Source organism: Zootoca vivipara, chromosome 7 (assembly GCF_963506605.1).
Source record: "Zootoca vivipara chromosome 7, rZooViv1.1, whole genome shotgun sequence".
NCBI classification, from domain to species: Eukaryota; Metazoa; Chordata; class Lepidosauria; order Squamata; family Lacertidae; genus Zootoca; species Zootoca vivipara.
In genome coordinates, this window is record NC_083282.1 from 34,409,793 (window position 1) to 34,430,324 (window position 20,532).

At 41.5% G+C, this 20,532-nt stretch overlaps 1 protein-coding gene across 1 annotated transcript in view; it reads right to left on the bottom strand.

The window, feature by feature from the left end:
* Positions 1–4,814, bottom strand: part of LEPR (leptin receptor) — a 53,876-nt gene extending 49,062 nt beyond the window's left edge. Inside the window, exon 1 of the mRNA XM_035122208.2 lies at positions 4,621–4,814. The gene's annotated coding sequence lies outside the window, so the exon portion shown is untranslated. The remainder of the gene's footprint in view (positions 1–4,620) is intronic.
* Between the last annotated feature and the right edge of the window lie 15,718 nt (positions 4,815–20,532).

Consider the following 20,532-nt stretch of genomic DNA (forward strand, 5'->3'; position numbering starts at 1 on the left):
AAGTATATCCCATTACTTTCAGCAGGAATTACTCCCTATTTTTCAGCATTGCAGTCTTACACTTCTATCAATAAGTATAATCCAACACCAATAGCAGGCCAACCTTGGATAGACTAAGGTAGATAGATAGATATTTATACAAAATGAACTTAAATCAAAAATTGAAAGTTCTATATAAAAATTCCTGCAGAACACAATTTTTATCTTTATTTGATTGATCTCTACACTAAACCTCGTTCTCTTTTCATTTAATTCAAGGCCAGAATCCAATGGCTTAGCATGCACAATAGGGTTCTTCAAAAACCTTTTTCTTTGAATAGCAGACCTCCATGCCATAGAAAACTGCTTGCAACTACCCTCATTTTCAAACGTAGTTCACCATGTGACATAGGATTATGTCAGGGGGCAGGGGACATAACCCAAAGCTTCCTTAGCTGTGCAGAACTAGTTATATGGTACTATGGTCAATGTCTCTTAGTTTGATGCAAGGGTAAGTTCTTGCCCTATTTTCTGTGCTCTCAAGGCATTCAAAGTGAATGTGTGAAGAAAGCCACCATGTCTCATGTGCAAGCATTCCTCATAAATGTCTGAAGGGGCCTTATAACTGTGTTCAGCTGAACATTGTTTAAACCATGCAGATGTGGTTATTTAAATATTTCCTTTTCAGCACAGCACAGTCGGCACATTAGGGGTAGAATGCATGAGCCCGTGCCTCTGTCACACATTCTTCCCCACGCCATGCAAGACTTCTGCCCCTCATAACTTTCAAATATCTGGAATTCACTATTTGCTGGTATTTGTTATTGTTTAGGGTTGCTATGTGTCCTCTTTTTCCAGGACACGTCCTCTTTTTCAGGGGTAAAATTTAATCTGCGTAGATTTTTAAAATTTGCCAAAATTTCTCTGGCTATACTTTCTTGATGAGACATAGACATAACTGGTAGATGAAGACTTGCTTTCCTCTTCTCTTCTCCTGCCCCCCTCAGCAATATATCACAGCTTCTATAGCCTGCATATATTAGGGGTTATTTTTTTAATTAGAGTCATCATGGCATCCTCTTTTTTGCTCTTCAAAATATGGCAACCCTAATGTTATTTGTTAATGCTTCCTAATTTTAACCTACTTTTATTAAATATTTTCTCCCGAATGTTTACAAATTAACTCTCTGCTATACGGATTTGCTACAGAAAGAAATCTTGTCTAGTCTTAATTGTGATCGTAGGCACTGCAGTCAGGATCCAAAAAGACGTGAAACAAATGGAGCAAGTCTTTAGAGATATTTTTTTTCAAGCATCACCTCTCATAATTTTATGCATACTGTGAGTAAGCTGTTCTAGACACAGGGCAACTTCTGAGTAAATCTACATGGGCTTGCTTTGTAGGAGGATTTTAAAAGCAGTTTGTGATGTGGCACAGGGGTCAGCTATCCTATGAAATGGATTTTTAAAATCCACTGGGTGAGCAGAAACTCTAGGAAGCTGCTTGGATCTCATCTATGTAGATACAGTGGTACCTCAGGTTAAGTACTTAATTGGTTCTGGAAGTCCGTACTTAACCTTAAGCGTACTTAACCTGAAGTGAGCTTTCCCATTGAAAGTAATGAAAAGTGGATTAATCCATTCCAGACGATGAAAAACACCCCCTAAAACAGCAATTTAACACAAATTTTACTGTCTAACGAGACCATTGATCCATAAAATGAAGGCAATAATAAGTGTGCTGTACTATAAAATAAATAAGACAGTATTGTAGATGAAAAAAATCAACATTTACAGCAGTACCTTGGGTTAAGTACTTAATTGGTTCCGGGGTGCCATTTGCACCCCGAAAAGTACTTAACCTGAGCGGCGATAGCGCCTGTGCGTGAAGCGCCGATAGAGCGCTTCTGCGCATGCGCAAAGTGCGCAGATCGCTACTGCGCATCCACGTGCGGTGGAACCCGGAAGTAAACACTTCCAGGTCCGTGGAGTACTTAACCTGAAAGTACCCAACCTGAAGCGTACTTAACCCAAGGTATGACTGTAATGAATAAGAAATTCAGATAGCCACATGAAGATTTCTCTCTCTCTCTCTTTCATTACGTACACCTGTACACAAGCCATGGTGCAGTTTGCATTTGCTCTCCAAAATATTAGAACAGCTAATATTTTAAAATAATTTAAAATTGTATTTATTAAGCCAACAACCAAAGGTCACAATAAAATGACTCTTCACCCTGTTCTGTGTTGTGCAAATCCCACAAGGTTTGAAAATGAGTGGATCATTATTATACTAGGAAACAAAACAAGTGCCATTGAAAACACTCAAGTCCTAAATCAGGGGTCAGCAAACTTTTTCAGCAAGGGGACGGTCCATTGTCCCTCAGACCTTGTGGGGGGGCTGGACTAATTTTTTTTAAAAAAATATGAACTAATTCCTATGCCCCACAAATAACCCAGAGATGCATTTTAAATAAAAGGACACATTCTACTCATGTAAAAACATGCTGATTGCCGGACCATCCGCGGACTGGATTTAGAAGGCGATTGGGCCGCATCCGGCCCCCGGGCCTTCGTTTGGGTTTAGTTTGGGGACCCCTGTCCTAAATAGTCCCATTAAAGGTAAAGGGACGCCTGACCATTAGGTCCAGTCGTGACAGACTCTGGGGTTGTGCGCTCATCTCACATTATTGGCTGAGGGAGCCAGCATGACAAAGCCGCTTCTGGAAAACCAGAGCAGCATACCTTCCCGCTGTAGCGGTCCCTATTTATCTACTTGCACTTTGACATGCTTTCGAACTGTTAGGTTGGCAGGAGCTGGGAACTAGCAACGGGGCCATCGCAGGGATTCGAACCGCCGACCTTCTGATGAGCAAGCCCTAGGCTCTGTGGTTTAACCCACAGCGCCACCTGTGTCCCATTGCATAACCCTTAATTATGCTATATTTTAACAGCTACTGCATCTTTACATGACTATTACAAAGTTAATGCCAACAACACATTGCTTGTGTAATTTCAAGCAAAAGAATAGATAAAATAGGAATGTGTTTCAAATCAATAAAACTGTCGTGTGTGTGTGTGTGTGTGTGCAAAGGGGCCATGTTAGTTCATAAGAAAATGAAAGGGGAAAACCCCACAGTTGGGCAAGACTTTTATTAGTATCAACCAGCAGGTTTTGGCTGTACAAAATCTAACATTTCCCACCATTTTAAAACTTATTTCTGGAACCAATTCCAACTGATGTAAATACACATTGACACATTGTGGTACGCCATAAGCCATGACTTGCTGCTCCTACCTTTGTTCCTCCCTCCCTGGAGCCAGGAGGAACAAACCATGAGCCTTGGTTTACCTTGGTTTACCGTGATATAGGAGCCAGCACTTGTGGCTTTGTTTCTCTCCAAACCATGTTACTCACACTGGAACACCGTCGCTCTGACCCAATCTGAAATCAACAGTATATTGTACCAAAAGCTTTTTTAGAATTTAGAGTTGGAGCAGCAACTCATGAATGCAAATCCCTGCACAGCCATGATCAAACTTGCAGCAGTGCCCTATGGTATGGCATCGCATACACCAACCTACCTTGGTAGCTTGTTGTGATGATAAAATGGGATAACCCCTGCCTATGCCACCAGGAGTTCCTTGGAGGAAGGCTAGGATGAAAATGTGGTAGATGTTGGGTCTTCCAACTACATTACAGGAACTATGATAAACATGATGTGCAAAAATGCCATTGGTGCCAGATCACTAAGAGAGTTGTAGGTAGCTCTGGTGAGATTTGCAAAGGAAAACCTTACCAGCGTTCATCACAAGCTTCTCTTCGATTTATTTTCCCCAGGCTTTTTGTTTTTGTTTGCAGCCCTTGTCGTGAAAACTTTTGAGAGAACAAGACAAATAGCTCGTTTAAGGTGGCCAAACTACCAAGGAGCTGAAAGCATCTTTGCCTCTCTTTTTCCAAAGGACAAAAGGAGCTTCACTGACTTATAGACTGAAGAGATCTAAAACATAACCTAGGAAACTCTACAATGATTACAACTTGCAGCTGTAAATGTCAACTCCCAGCGAGTTCCTCCTGTCCTCGCTAAAACTCTTGCACGTCCCATTTGACAGACGATGAGGACAAGACTGCCACGGATGCGCAGTCTAGTCCGCGGCAGCGCAAACACAAGCCTGCCTCTATTGCTTGGCAAATCGTCTCCCAGCCAGTCGCAACACCTTACACGCTCTTCGCTTTCCCCTCTCTGCCTCCCTGCGCAAACTTCAGCAGGTCCTTCCTGCAGCATCCTTAATGCAGTGCAGTCTTGGCCATGTTTACTCCGAAGTAAGCTCCCCTGGCTTCAAAGAGACTTGCTCTCTGGCCAACCCGCCGTCCCAAGCACCCCGGAGGCACCCAAAGTTAACTGAAAGTAGCCCCTCCCCCCCACTCCAATCTACCCGACCAAAATAGTAACACCATATTAATACCAATACTAGTAATACTAATAATAATAACGATTAAAGCTCCTGCGAGCTGTGACGGTTATAGCGGTGTGGCGCACAAAGGCACCCACTGACGCTCGTGCTCCCCAACGCAGTCGGTGCCAAAAGACCCTCAGCCAGAGCTAGCCAGGCAGAAGAAGAAGAAAGGAAAACACGTACCTTTGCTGTGGCGACCAGCTGGAATTTCGGCCGCTCTTTTCACGCAGGGGGGAGAGAGAAGGGGGAAGGAAGAAGGAGAAACTGCTCCTGCTCCTCCTGCTCCTGTGAGGCGCGCGCCCTTTCCCCTCAAGCCCCACGCTCTTCACCCGGCTGGCAGTGGAACCATAGCTCCCTCTCCCTCTCCCTCTCCCCCCCGCCCAGCCCCCTTCGGCCTTTATCCCAGCCAGCCAGCCGGTCAGCTCGGCGTCGGCGCCGTCTGCAGAGGAGCCTTGAGGCTGGCGGGCGCGCGGCGCTGGTGAGGACAAGCAGCGGGCGGGAAAATGCTGCAGCTTCTCGCTCGCTACCTGTGCGGCTACTAGCACTCCCTGCTGGGGACGCAGGAAGCGCCGGCTGGCCAGAGGCTGGGGCGAGCGTCACGTGGCGCCCGAGTCTCTCGCTAACAGGACTTATAACGCGATCCTTCAGCCGTTTGTGCTGGTCGTGGGAACCTTGCTCGGCGTCTCCAGGGACCGCTTTGGCCACCCCACCCCACCTGCCGCCAACACCTGCGCGGCTTCAGCGCCACCCAACGCCTCTGACCTTTCCCGTCACTTGGGCCCCATATGGTCGTGACAGCAGCCCAAGTTGTATTCGGTGGAGAGCAGCCAGGCCTCCGCATTAAGCTTTCAAAAAAGTTGTTGTTGTTTTCCAGGGCACAAATTAAGTAAACATAATACGAAGTTAAATTGCACAATACTGTACTTAGGAGCCTAAGGGGGGAAAGGACATTAGCAGTTTGGTACTATTCTTGGGGGACCTGGCCATTTCGTTTCTTAGAAATTTCCCACTGAGGACAAATGTCCACTATAGGTTCACCACATAAACAAGAGTTCCATTTCCCCTAAAAAGCTGCCCCTGAGGTGAATGTAGGGACAAAGTAAGACATACATTACTGTGTTCCATATTACTTATTCTTTCATTGGTAGTCGCCAAGCTTTTAAACATAAAAACTAAAAACTACACTGGTATTAACAGAACACAGCAGATAGTAGCCAGGAATGGTGGATTATTTTACTAATATTGCTTGCTGTGAGAATGAGGACAGGAGCTGGGACTAGGGCCTATCAGAGATCCAGTCCATTTCAATCTTTGGACACCCCGACTCACAACAAAAACTAAAAATGAAGAGTCAACACACAAAAACAATGAAAGGCATTCCTCATTCAACAACCAAACGCTGCTTCCTCGATTGGTTAAGGTTCAGAGCAAGAAATAAAAATAATTGCCATGAATGCAAGTCTGAGAACTAAATAAACAGATTGAATGGGAGAACTTTGCATCGTGTAAACCCCTCGGATTCTCAGTCCTAACCCCACTTTCCCATTGAATTCTATATAGGACTTACTTCTTAGCAGACATGGTTAGGGTTCCACTGTAGATTGCTGTGCAAGTGGATTTTTTTAAAAAATGGGGGGAGCGCTTTTTAAAAAGAAAATCTAGAACTGCCCAGCACAGTATATGATTATAATTTGTGTGCAATGCACACACTGCTATAACACACCTGTGTGTTTCCCTCATGTGTGCATAAATGCTTGCTTGCTTAATGTCACATTCCGTGGCATTTAGAAACTTTCACAGAGTGGTAGGAAATCCTCAGAATTGGGACTTTGGCAGCACTTAATGCAGAGAGGTTTATATAGCCAAGTTTTGCTCACGAGGCACCTTGGAAGAGGTCAATAAAGTAATAAAGTTTTATTTGGAGTGAAAGATATTAAAAAAGAACAGGAGAAGAAGCCCCAGAAGCATGCACACTGTACTGCAGGCCTCAGTTCACACCTTCTTAGTACACAGACTATGAAAGAGTGGCCTAGCACAAAATAGCTGCCACCTTCAATAAAAATAGAAAAAGAAAAGGGACAGCAATATGAAATTGTACTAATAATGATGAGTAATAATAGTAAAGTTGATGTTATCAATGATGTTTGTGCCTTTGCGGCGCTGCAATCCCGGCCTAGACCCTGCTGGTAGCAGGCATCAGGGAACAGATCAGGATGATAATGATGCCTCTGCACTGCCTACCACAACTTTGGAACAATTCCTGCTACAGGGCAGGCAGCAGGAACAAGAAAATGTTATCATAACCCCACCCCACCCCCGCTAATGTTCAGCAGAGGTCAATCTGAAGCAGTTGCTTCTTCCCCCACTCCTCCATTTTTTAAAGTCCCTCAAGTAGCTGCCTGCTACGTGCTCTGCATGGCTGGCAGGCAGCAAAGCAAACACAAACTTTTTTAAAAAAAAAAAAACACCAGAAAACATACCTTCTCCTATTCTAGCCCAAGGGCTTCCATGGGCAAAATAAAGAGATGCTCCCAACAACGTCCAAATAAATAAATAAAATGGGTAGCAACCATCCTAACTTGTTGCTTGTGTGGAAATTATCTCCGGGCATAAAGTGCAGCTGCCCTGACTTCTCCTTTGCTCCAAAGAAGAGAGTTGACACCACAACCAATTTCAGAGCAAGAACAGGCAGCAAAATAAATGCAGCAGCATATAAATTGACCTCTGAGCTTCATCTCTCCCAAAGCAAAGAGCTAAACAGGCCCTAGCACTTCTTCTCTCTCCTTCTCTTTATATAAAGCCCAGGAAAAAAAGATTCAGATGGACAGAGAGGAGGTGTGCAGATCTGGTTCTTCCTGGACATCATCTCAAAAATGAAAAGGAGAGCAACCAACTTCTCACCATGAACATCTTCAATGACTCAGCCTTTCCTCCAGAGAGGAAGGGGAGGTGTTAACATCACAGCCAACTGGACTACTTAATTTACTTTTTTACATTGTTATCTTTTTCTCTATTTTTACATCGCTTAACGTAATTCAACTTCTGCATGACTTGCTGGCAGAAGTGGATCAAGAGTTAATTAATCAAGGTGTGATTACAGCGCCATTGAGGGGTGGTCCTATCTTGACAGTCAATTGGGGACAACAGTGACTGGAATCATGGCATTCATTTTGTGTTGTCTATGACAGTTTCTTAAACTTCTGAATGGGCCAAGGTTTCGGAGTTGGGAGGGAGAAGTTTGAGCGCTGGGAACTTTTTGTTAATAGCCATTAAAAAGTCTAAATTTCATTGATAAATTTAGTTACTTTTAGCTGAGTTGTTAAAAAGGGTTGTGCGTAAAGCGGTTCAGTCCCTTCAGGTCAATGGGACCTGACCATCATATAAGGCAAGCATGCTCAGTATCATGTAAAGGGTAGAGGTAGGAACAAAATGGCAACTGAAGCAAAATATTTTGAGGAACTATATACAAAGTCAGAACAAGATCTTTCTTTCAATTATATCATTAAAATCAGTAAGTCACAGTTTATCATTTTCTTTGCAGAGAATTCTTAGATCAGACAAACGATCTTGGGACATTGTTGACAGATAATACTTTATCCTTTTTGAGTTTAGAAAACAATATTTTGCCAGTACAGTTTGTAACCATTAAACACAGGAACAATCTGAAAATTGTTTCTGCATTTGGAAAACCTGTCCTAATTTTCTCCTGGAATCGCAAGACATACCAACAGTGGAAGAATGGCAGATGAAAATGTTAGAATATATGGAACTGGCTGATCTGACCGGGAGGCTTCGCGACCAGGGAGAAAAGTCGGCGGAAGAAGATTGGAAGAGTTTTAAAGTTTATTTGAAGAAATATAGTATTGTAATTGATTAGTAAGATATGGATTTTGAAACATAGTAGAAGTTGCAGTTTAGGCAAGGGATTAGAGATAAAGGAGAAGATGAAAATATAGTAAATAATGGTTAACATAATTAAGAATTTGTATAATTATAAGATAAGATAAAAGGATTATGAAATAGAATTGCTAAATAGGATTAGTAGTGAACCGCAGCAGGGAGGATTCGAGGAAGTCACAGCATAATGACTAGGCCTGGTGTTACTGAAAAGTTGTTTTTTATTTGTATTTTTGTTGCTGTTGTTGCTGTTGTTGTTTTATGTTGTGTTTTATGTTTTATAAAAATAATTTTAAAAACATGGAAAAAACAACAACAAATTTTCTCCTGGAATATTATTTGATACATATATAGCTAAAATTTTCATTTTCCGGGTGAACTTGTTTGACATACGGTTGGCAGTGCAAGACTTCACTGAGCAGACTAAGGTCAAAATTCTTTGGATACTCCTGCTTTAGCATGTCGCCACCATTGTGAATCTGTTGATAGCAGGTTCACCAAAAATGAAAAATTGCCAGCTGGACTTCTACACCCTGTTGCTTTTCTTTCTAGGTTGGCTTTAAGAGCATCCTAAATTTGTCTCTTGGATAAATTTTGTCTAAAGGTGCCATCTCATCATTGGTTTTTTCATAGTCTCTGACTTCTTCTGATATTTCTGTACTCTACATTCAATAGACCAAATTTTGCTTGCTGTTTAGTTTCATCAATATTAGCAATAGTGAGCTGGAAATATTTACACATATTCTCAATGAAATTTGTGAACTGTGGAGTGCCTTGCTAACTTGTTAACAGACTACCTGTTCCATACAGTAAGGAAAAACCAAATGCACAAATATAAGATGCTTGGGATGTAATCCACTGACAGCAGTCAAATACAACATTCCTTGTTTTGCTAGAGTGGACATGCAAGGGAATGTTTGGTCCAGCCATTTGAAACTTCCTGTTCCTCCTGGCCTGGAGCATCCTTCCTTGCATGTGACTAGTAGGTGGCGGGCATGATCTTTCCAGACCTGGTAAAAGGACAAGGCATGCTGCCACTCTCTCTCTCTCTTTTCCATCTTCCTTTCTTCCTGCAAACTTCCCAGACTGCTAACTGCAGTCACTAGGTCAACCCACATATGGGGTAAACCTGTTTGTATATTTAAGCCTTAAGCCTGCCTTCAGGGATCACACTGTGCTCTGCCTGGTCATGAGTAAACTTTCTTTTTATTGCTTATGAATAAGACTGTGGTGTCTTCATTCTTTTAGGAGGGATTCAAGGGGTCTTACCAGGAAAATATTAGAACACATTTCAATCTGGACAAGCCAGATTGAATTGTGTATTGTCTTAAGAAAGTGACACGAGCTTGCAACTAGTTTTCTGCTGTGCGTGAGAAGGGGAATGTAAACTCTGCTAAGTAAAGGAACTTGCTAGCACAAGGATATTAATAAACAATATATCCTCTCCTGCCACCCTGAACATTCCCACAAGATGAATGATGTAACTACCTAGGGAGAAAGCTTTTCAGGTTGTACCAGATAATAAACTGAACATTAGTCAACAATGTGCTGCTGTGACTCAAAAGTCCTTAGTCATTTTAGATACTTTCAATACACAGAAGGTATTAGTCATGATATGTGTAAGGCAATGCTTACAAAACACATCATTTGAGGAAGCTAGACGAACAACTTCATTTTCATGAAAAAAAATAACACAGTGGCAAACTCCTTGTGAATGAGAAACTCCTGACTATGCAGATACAGCTTAGGCCAGTGCCATCCAGTGATTAAACTATATAATGACATGCTATTGCAGAATGCTGGAAAACATTAAACAAGGTCTGAACATCCTACTCACAGCTGCATTCAAGATGAACAAAAATGCATTTAAGATTAATTCTTGGCGTTTTAAACCTATAACTATAAGCATTGTTACTAATCTAACTGTAGCAGTCATGAATCCTCATAGTGCAACTTGCTAGGAAAATGGAATAGGGTCACAGGGACCACGCAATGGCGTTAAGACCAGCAATGAATCTATTGCTTGCATTTGGGAATTTGGGGGTGTTGTCTTACTATATAACTTCCCCAACCCCATGAGTTAACTTTAACAAGTCTTGCCCACCTATCAGTCACCTAACACCATCATTATATATAATGAGTGACAGGTAGGTGGCACTGCTCACTTGTCAAAGTTGACTACCACAGTTTGGAGGGGGAGAGATAAAAATTTGGTTCAGTGGGCCAAAAAGGTTCTACCCCTTGTTTTGGGGCAAGGCGTGTGCTTTCGTTTAGTTTCACTTTGTGTTCCATTAATAATTTTTAGCTATGCCCAGGCACAGACCAGAAGCTGCTTTGTACTGGCTCTAATAAAATTCTCAACCCTATGAGCATCCACAGGAATTTGTGTAATAGGAAGGGTGAAAATATATACGACAAACAAATTAACAAGTTAAAGGCTGAGAGAACTATGCATGCATAGCCTAGCAAAAAGAAAAAGAGAGATATTTGTTGAGAAGGTTCAACTATGTACAGCAAATGCACTTCAGAAAGAAGAGGAACAACAATACATTATTCTATCCACTGAAAAGAGGTGCAGAAACAATGACTGTAATCAAAGCAAACCATTTTACACATGTCAAAAAGATTGTTCATGCCCAGTCCAGCTTTTATACTCTCTCACACATGCACGCACGCACACACACACACACACACACACCCTGCCAAATAGCAACACTAACTCCAACTTCGTATCTGAAGAAGTGTGCATGCACACGAAAGCTCATACCTATGACAAACTTAGTTGGTCTCTAAGGTGCTACTGGAAGCAATTTTTTAATTTTTTTGTTCCAACTTCTATGTCACATCACACAACTATTTCAAGTTTCGAAGCTGGTTGTGACACTTTATCTTATGAGGTGGAGCAGAGCAGGTCTAACTGAGTTAAGTAGGCCTACTAACTCAGAATGAAAAAGGAGGGAAACTTGTAGTATGCATGCAACTAATGGTGTGCTTCAAGCAACCATATTTGTAACTTTCTGACTGTTGAGACTGGAGGTTGTGGGGGACAACTGACTGCACTCATCCATATGACCTCAGTGACTGAGTTGGGATACAAGGGTTCAGGTGGTCTGTAGGGTATCCTGGACCCAAGTTGTTTAGGGCTTTGTATATTAATAGGGGAACCTTGAACCTGGCCTGGTAGCATATGGGCAGCCAATGCAAATGTTTTGGCAGAGGTGCTGCAAGTTGTTAAGTGTCTGCTCCCATCAAAAATGTTAAAGCTTAGAATTCTAAATAAGGCATGGCTCTAGATCAGACACAACTTTGGCTTGTCCTATGCCTAGAAAGCATGGGTTCCGAGTGGTTACTGATTCCACTTCTCCTCCACTTTCTAGGCATGGGTCTGAGTGGTTTTTGCCTTTGCCCAACTGCATTTCCCCAGAAAACACACTCTTTGGTGCTAAATCAGAACAAATAGCATTCTACAGAAAACCCCATTGCTGTTTGTTCTAATTCAATGCTAAAGATCAGATTTCCCTGGGGGAAAGCAGTGAGGCAACACAGGTGTGGATAAGCCCTGAATCACACTAACTTTCTCTGAATTAGGACCTTTGAGAGCATTTTGGATTCATTAAAATTAATGATTACGTTTTTTCTAGTTAATTGTTTTAAGTACTTTTTATATTTTTGTGAGTTTGAGTGTGTATGTGTGTGAAATCTAACGGAGGATCCCACTGTTGAATTAGCCAGGCAAGGGCTACAATGGCCCTAAGTATGGGGTGTTAATATAAGAAAGAAAGTTGCTTTGTGCCAGAGGGCAAATGGGTGGGCTAGGAGTTAGAAGGACAAAAGCCAGAGCTGGGCTGGTGTGTGCTGAGCTAGAAGCAGACTGCTGGCAGAAACAAAGAATGAGAGCCATGCTTAATTTCTGCTTGAATCCAAGGCTGTGGCTATGGAAGAAGCAAACCTTCTGGGGTGTTAATGTTGTGAGTCCCTCCATCTAAGGCTCAGGTTGCATGCATGTGTAAATAAACCTTATATCATAAAGACACCATCATCTCCGCTCTCCCTCAGTTCAAGGAAACCTAACCCCAGGTAAGCGCCTGGAACCCATGGAACCTCACACCACTCAGAGATTGGGGTGATGTGCAAAAATATTTTATTTTCACATTGCTGCAACCCACATCATGTTGAAAGATGGGTAAGCAATCTAACAAAATAATTTTCCTCTGAATATTATAAGAATGCAACCAGACATTCACATTGTCAGTTCTGGTAAGAAGCTGTACACAATTATTATATTTTAATCTGCATTGGTGGGGAATTACTTTGCATCCATTCTTTATACCAATAGCTATTAAATACCTACAGCTATTATTTAAGTTGATTCATTTACCAGACTTAATAGCCGTGAATAAATTAGTTTGCACTCTTATTCCAATAAAATGAATGTAGCTGCCTCTTTCTTCAGTGGAAGATTGTAAATGTTCACAGCAAGCTTTTGATATTAAAATATTCAATATCTTCAATGTGCTTTGGCCACACAGTTCTCGTCTGAATTTATTCAAACAAGGGATCCACAAATGCTTACTAATAGGAAATAAGACTGCACAAATGCTTAAATGTTCAGTTTTGAAAGTCTCTTTCTCCCACTCAGTCAACATACCTGTTTGAAGTTCATTAACTCAGTTTTTATTTGCAATAATATCCAGAACTAAAACCAATGCAAATTTTGTGTATTAGCATAATGGCATAAAATACAATAAGTATATCTATCTCTTGTGAATGCATACCTTCTCATGCTCCTCCCTCCCCAAACAAGGCAGCCTGGTGGGAAGAAAAAACCTGGTTTGAAGCCATAGCAACATTTGTTAAGAAATTAAATGGTGTTCCATTCAAGTGTTCCATTCAAGTATTTTTGGCCATGCCTTTATAGTGCAATATGCCTAAATACCCATGTCAAGGCAAACATATTTGGTATACTTTGACCTGTGAATCTTTGCTGACGAAGAATAGTCGAAACAGGGCCTTGTCCTGATTTTTACTGGAATTTACCTTTATTTGCCTTCAACATTGGGATTGATTCCCATTTAAACTCCGCATCACATCAATAAAACCTTGTGAAGATTTATTTGAAATCCATCTTCTTTTGGCCTGAGTTCTTGCAAGTTATCGTTTATTTCTGGACTTTCCCAAGAACTCCAATTTCTACTGCCTAAATACCCATGTATTCACGTATTATAGTGTAGCAGAAAGAATTACAAAGCTGTGCCTCTCACTCACATCATGTCAATTTATGAAGTGATTCAGTATTCCTACTGGATTGTGCTTTCCAAGGATGCTTAGTTTCAAGGAGACAAATATGGTGCAGATTTTTCTTATATACCGGTATCACTCAAGTGGCATCATACCAGTAGAAGTGGGGGAAGGAGGTAGAGGACTCTTCCTGTGCAAAACCCATTTGTTTCACTTTCTAAAAAAACCTTTGGAGGATTGCCTATACTGTACATATACTGTACATATAGCGAGATTTGAGATGAGGGCAGTTAATTCCTTTCTTGGTGTGCAGTCCTGGCCTAGATCTGGCAGGGCTGCACACTGGCAGCATGGCCAGCTTGGGACCTGAAATGGGGCATTCTAGGTGTGCAGAGGGCTCAGCTGGTCCAGGATCAATTGGATCCCAAGCTGGCCCTGCCACTCTGTTAAGCCCTGCTGGATAAAAGCTAACATTTGTATTGCAAATGAAATGTCCTGGATGTTTAAAATGTTCCAGAGCTTCTCCGTTCAGTTAAAACGCCGGATTGAGCCATTCATTTCTCCCCACCCACCCATTAATCATTTTTATAACAAGGAATCAAATAATTTCATCCTTCCATTATTACCCAAACTCCCTGATATTTAATCAGCATAAGTATGTAAACGGTTGTCTCTGATTTTCCAGGGCTAATACAAACTCTAAAATAGCATTAATCTTCCTACAGTCTTACACAGTTCTTCCCCCATGCTAGACCACAAGTTAAAATCAGGGAGATGGTGATTGATTAGGTGCTCTCCTGATGTGAGCGGCTGCACATGGAGGAACTTAAATTAACTCACACACCAAATAATCTATAGGGATGTGCATCTCCTCATTTCTTCTCATGGTAAACACCCTCTGAGGAATTCACCAGAAAATATTTTTGGGGAGGGGGAGGTACTGATCAGACTGAGTGCTGGCTTTCAACTCTGCATCACTTCCATGTTTTTTACGAAATTATGACTTTGAAACTTTCAAACTGTGCAGGAACCAAGAGCTTGAGGATCTCATGTACATCTTAAATGATATCCCCATGGTGCTTGGGTGCACAGGTGATTGTATATATATTATCCCCAGCTCACCCTTCCCCAGTATCCACATTTTAAACATGAGCACAGACTCCAATTTGCTCTATATCAAGATACAGAATTTCCCTACAATGAGGATAAGTAATAAGACTGGGTGTCTTGATTGCTGCAAATATCTGTACCACCAAGCAGCTAGAAGGTGGTCAAGAACTGTAACAAAGCAACAGTGATGATGGAAGCAAATGTCTCTCACCTACCCTTAAAAGGTGATGTTATTTGAGCCAGTTCTTAGCTTTGGTGCGATAGCAACCTGCGTGCCCCAGAGCTGGTGGTAAAAAGGAGAAGGTGGTGGTGGACGACCACTGGACGGGTCACTTACATAACTGGTCTCATTCCTATGGCAGTTATATAGCAAGGGCAGACATGTGTTTCACAGCTTTTGCTTAGCTAGAGTTTAACATGACTAGTAGCAACCTGGTAGCTGCAAGACTACTGCTGGTTAGAGGACTCAGCTACATTAGGGTTTGTTTGTTTTTTAAAGAAGTTTTAAATGCATTATAACACTGTGACACCAGGTGGTGCTGCCGAGTTCGGTCTTTAGGCAACGTGATTTTCCATTATGAGGTTTTTTGATGTGTCTAGATCCACCCTGTATTACTTTTATGCACAGCTTGTGCATTTGTAAAGATTTACAAGTGCACATTACAAGTGACCTAATTCTTTACTCTTGTTTGAAGGAAATGTAACACTATGGCTGCGTTCAGTTGGCACTTTCTTCCATAGTCTTGAGCTTTTCCTTACCCAATAATTTGCACATTTTATGCAATCTTTCACATGATGTAAAAGCAGCTTCTGGAATTCTAGTGGAATCCAACAGAAGTTTAGTGCTCATTTCCATGTTAATTTCTTACAGGGGGAAAAAAAATCAGTTTTCAACCCTGTTAACTTGGAAAATAATGGGATTTTGTGTTGTAATTTCATTTGGTGAAATTTGGGGCAGTATCCTGGCATACAGTTCTTTCCTGCCATTTAAAATTAAGCATGGCATGGGGGTATAGCAACACAGAAGTCCCAGTTCCGTAATGCAACAGGTATTGCAGTGTAAATAGAATGTTAGAAATTGGAATACTGTAGAGTGCTAGCATGATAACCAGCAAAACTCCCTTGTAACACTGTAAATGCCATGTCTGAATGCAGCTTATAGCACTGCTTCTGGACTTGTGTACCTTAGAGGAAGTGAGGAGAGCTTAAATGTTCTTTTCGTAGCTTCACTTAGACATGCAGCATCAAATTAGCAAGACCATACTCATTTGTATTTCACAATGACTTTCAATTATATTTAAAAATGTATTTCATTACAATGTGGCTTAATTTACATGGCTAACATATCCACAGTTCCATCTGCATGGCCAACAGACTTTCATTTTCTCAGGAACAGGACTTCAATTACTGCAGAAATACAACTGAGAAATTTTATTTATTTCTTTTTTAAAAAATAAAGGCAGTGTTATAGCTGAGGGAAAGGACTGACAATGAAGAGGTGTGAAAGGTGCACTATTTCCAAAAAGCTCAGATGCATATTAATGTGTACTTCAAAGATCAGCATAAAAGGTTTTAATCTGTTTCTTCTGCAAGGTGGTACGTCTCTAGCAAAACAAATGCTTTCTGAGATCCGTATCCTCCTGTCCTCCCACCCCATTATTCTTCCCTATTTAGTCTTGAACTTGTCTTGAAATGAGGTTGAGTTTCTTAAGCTCAAGCACTGCTCTGAGCAATCACCAAACAAACGATCACCACGTATTTAACAGATGCTAGGCATCATCGCAAAGCAATTGAGAAGACTGCAATACAAGATACTTATGGTTCATAACAGCCTGACAACAAGAAGAGCTTGGCTTTAAGCAAAGGTTCCTTGATGGAATAAGGTCACAGAATACTTTGCAAGATTCAGATCTGAAGATGCAGCATAAATGTAATTCCATACACCAATATGATAAAATTCATTATGGACTAGGGTTTCATGATGCCTTTAATAACACCCTGGGTATATTAAGACATGAGCTTACTGGAGTTTTCCAGGTTTGTCCCTTCCTGGGTTTTAACAATATATTCACACCATGTGCTAGTAAACTGACCTTTCTTTCTTTCTTTCTTTCTTTCTTTCTTTCTTTCTTTCTTTCTTTTTCCATTCAAAGACTACTTACTATCAGAAGATCTCAAAGTGGCTTACAACAGATAAAAAGATACAGGAAAAAATATATAAATACAATGAAGCAGATTCAACGAATGAGTCCTGCTAGCAGATTCACAACAGTCCACAGAGGCACAGGTCACTTCTGTGTTCAAGACAGCTGTCTACCAGCTCCATCTGGTACACTGGCTGAGACCCTACCTGCCCACATACTGTCTCACCAGAGTGGTACAGCTCCGGTTACCTCCCGCTTGGACTACTGCAATGCGCTCTACATGGGGCTACCTTTGAAAGTGACTTGGAAACTGCAACTAATCCAGTATGCAGCAGCTAGATTGCTGACTGGGAGTGGCTGCTGGGGCCAAATAACACCGGTCCTAAAGGATCTACACCGGCTCTCAGTACATTTCTGAGCACAATTCAAAGTGTTGGTATTGACCTTTAAAGCCCCGTATACCTGAAGAAGCCTCTCCACTGGATGCCTGGACTAGAAGCCTGGACACTGAAGTCCAGCTCCAAGGGCCTTCTGCCAGTTCCCTCACTGAGAGAAGTAAAGTTACAGAGAACTAGCCAGAGGGCCTTGTCTGCAGTGGCACCCTCCCATCAGATGTTAAGGAGATAAAGAACTATAAAACTTTTAGAAGACATCTGAAGGCAGCCCTGTTTTGGGAAGTTTTTGATGTTTTCTTATGTTTTTTTATATGTGTTGGAAGCTTCCCAGAGCGGCTGGGGCAACTAGCTAGATGGACAGAGTATAAATAATAAAATTATTATTATTAACTCTGTTCACAGACTTCCACTAGCACAACAGGGCTTTCCCTGTCCATCCTCTCACCTACCCCCAAAGTGGCTCTGGGAGGGGTCAGGAGAGGAGAACCCCCCAGAGCAGTGTGCAGGGCAAGGAGAGGGGGGGGCTGTTCAGTCTGGCAAGTGGAAATGCTGACAGAACAATTGCCATAGCTCTACATTGAAAAGGTACAATAAATTAAGGTACAAGAAGTACAAGCACCATGCTAGATGCATTTATTTATTTCACAAAATTATATACCTTTTGACTGTACTAAAACCTCGAAGCAGTTTGCAAATCGTTTCTTACTTGACCTTGTTCCATCAACAAACCTTTTACTTTAAGCCAAGCAGGCTATTGTGAACCATAAATACCATGTGCAATGGATTTGCAATGACGCGTAGCATCTGCATGCTAGAGGATGTTCCCTTTGTGGTCACAATATCTTGAGTCATGATCCAAGCATCCCATGCCCAGTTGTAGCATTCTTGCATTCTTGCACTTCCATTTGAGGTTTGCAAGAAGAAAGCGGTCATAAGGCAGCTGCTGAGGGGGCAGTGCAGACCAACCCACTTTTCACTACTGGCGAGACTCAGACTTGCATTCTAGAAGGAGTATTTGAAAACATTGTGGGGGCAGGAAAGTGATTAAGACATGTTTGTGGGAATCACTTGGCATGCCTTTTCAGTGCTAGATACAAACAGTGAACATCAATAGTAGTACCAGACCAGGCTTCCTCAAACTTGGCCCTCCAGATGTTTTTGGCCTACAACTCCCATCATCCCTAGCTAGCAGGGATAATGGGATTGTAGTCTCAAAACATCTGGAGGGCCGAGTTTGAGGAAGCCTGTCCTAAACCTTTAGCAGGTCTAAAGGAAACATCACAAAGTAGGGAGAAAATACTCAAGTTCGCGGGACTTATTCAGGCCATCTGTTGAGGGGGGGAAGGAGTCTGTGGATTGCAATAGTTGTGCAATCCAATCTTACACTTGGGATTTAGGCCTATTGTGTTCAGTTGCACTTGCTGCTCGACGAGTGTATGTAGAATTGTAGCCTTTTAAGAGAAGGTTATTTGCAGGCTTAACCTGAAATCATACTTAGTATTAAGCTGGATCACAGCATGCTGGCTGGCTGGCTAGCTGGGTGGCTGACTGGCTGGCTGTTTGGGTGCCACAAATTCTGTAGGCTCACCTTACTGGCTTTACAAAATATGGGGAAATCAATTAAGAGGAAGAATCCACACGTTCTCTCATCAATAAATAGGACCTCTAGCATCATAAAGTGGATTATATTGCCTTTAAACATATTATTTGTCCCTCTGGAGTGAAAGTGAAAGAACACCTTGGGAGGAAGGCTTGCCAAACTCTGTTCTTTCACTTTCTACCATATGAACTCTACCAGTAAGGTGATCTAAGTTGGATGCTCCAAGCTTAGACCAGGTGGCTTAAGCAAGCCATCCTTGTGTTTCTATACAAATAATTTGGAAACTCTCACTATTTTGGAACCTAAGTTTTACTGCCTGTCTTTTCTTGCTTTCATATGAAAAAGCACATGAATCTGGCCTTTGATGAGTTTGTAAGTAAACCATTTTTAACTTACCAAATGTGTGGTCTCTTTGTATGCTAAGGGAAGTCGGGAACTTTGGAAGCAACTTAGAAGGGGATAGTTTAAAGGTCTAACAGCCTAGATTTCCATGCTTTACTTTGCTGCATATTTTGTGATTTTAAGTCTCTGCTGGGGCTGTTCCACCAAAGAGTCCTTGCCCCCAAATCTGGATCTAGGCATCGAGGGAATTCTCTTTTTATTTCACCATATCTGTGTTTTTTCCTTTTAAACCAAACTAATCCAACATATAATCCCTAGTCTGATCTATTTATAACAGAGGCAGAAGCAGAGTTTTGACAGACATGTCCAGCAGTGCGTTAATAAAGGCCAGAATGAAAACAACAAGGAAAATATAACTTCTGGCAGAGTGGATAAGAAATGTCCCCAGGACAGTGATGAACCATGAGGACACCTATGAGCTTAACATTTATTGAGCAGGACTGTAAGCAGCCACTCTGCTTTGTGTGTGAAAATGGCACAAAGGAGGAGAGTGCTTTGGATGAGCCCAAATGTAGACTTCAATGCAAACTTCAGTCATGGAATGGTATGAACATGCTGCAAAAATATTTTTTTTTAATGAATGTATTAATTGCATAGATATGATGCAAAACGCTTGTTGAATTACCAGGTATAACAGAATTAGGTAACTGTCTGTGACTCAAGTCCAAAATAGGTTGACTCATAAACTGCAGTGTCTCCCCACGTTTGTGTCATTCTTTCCCCTTAAATTAGTAACAGATATATGCAGTCACCACTGCACTGGTTTGCGATTACTCCCAAATTGCATTTTCACTTTAGCAAACTGGTATGCAGATTAGCAGGTATATTCACAAAGCATATAGAAAAGCCTTGCAGAACTTCTGAATGTGAACACACAGAGATACTTATTCAGGGGAAATATTTGGAAAATCTCTCAATTTCCAGAATAGGTGGACAATAAAGCTTCCAGCATAAATGGAACACATCAAGCATACGACATAGCAAACCTTGCCCAAAGTAGGAGATGAATGCAGAAAATCTTGTATTCTTTGGACACACATGCTTCTTCCTTATGTTTCTTGGAATTTGATCTGCAGGATGAATAGCAGCAATGATATGTGTTCATATAAACAGAGAAAAAGGATAAAGCAAAAGGAAGTGACTGCAGTGATTGAATTAAAAAAGACTGAGGCCTCTGTGATCCTTCATGCTGCTGAAGCATCATCCAGGTAAAGGGTTTGGGGGCAGAATCCAGACCCCATTGCACTCTCAGTTGGGCTTGAAATTAACAAAGCAATTTTCTGCTATTTATGGGGGAAAGCTTGGTTTG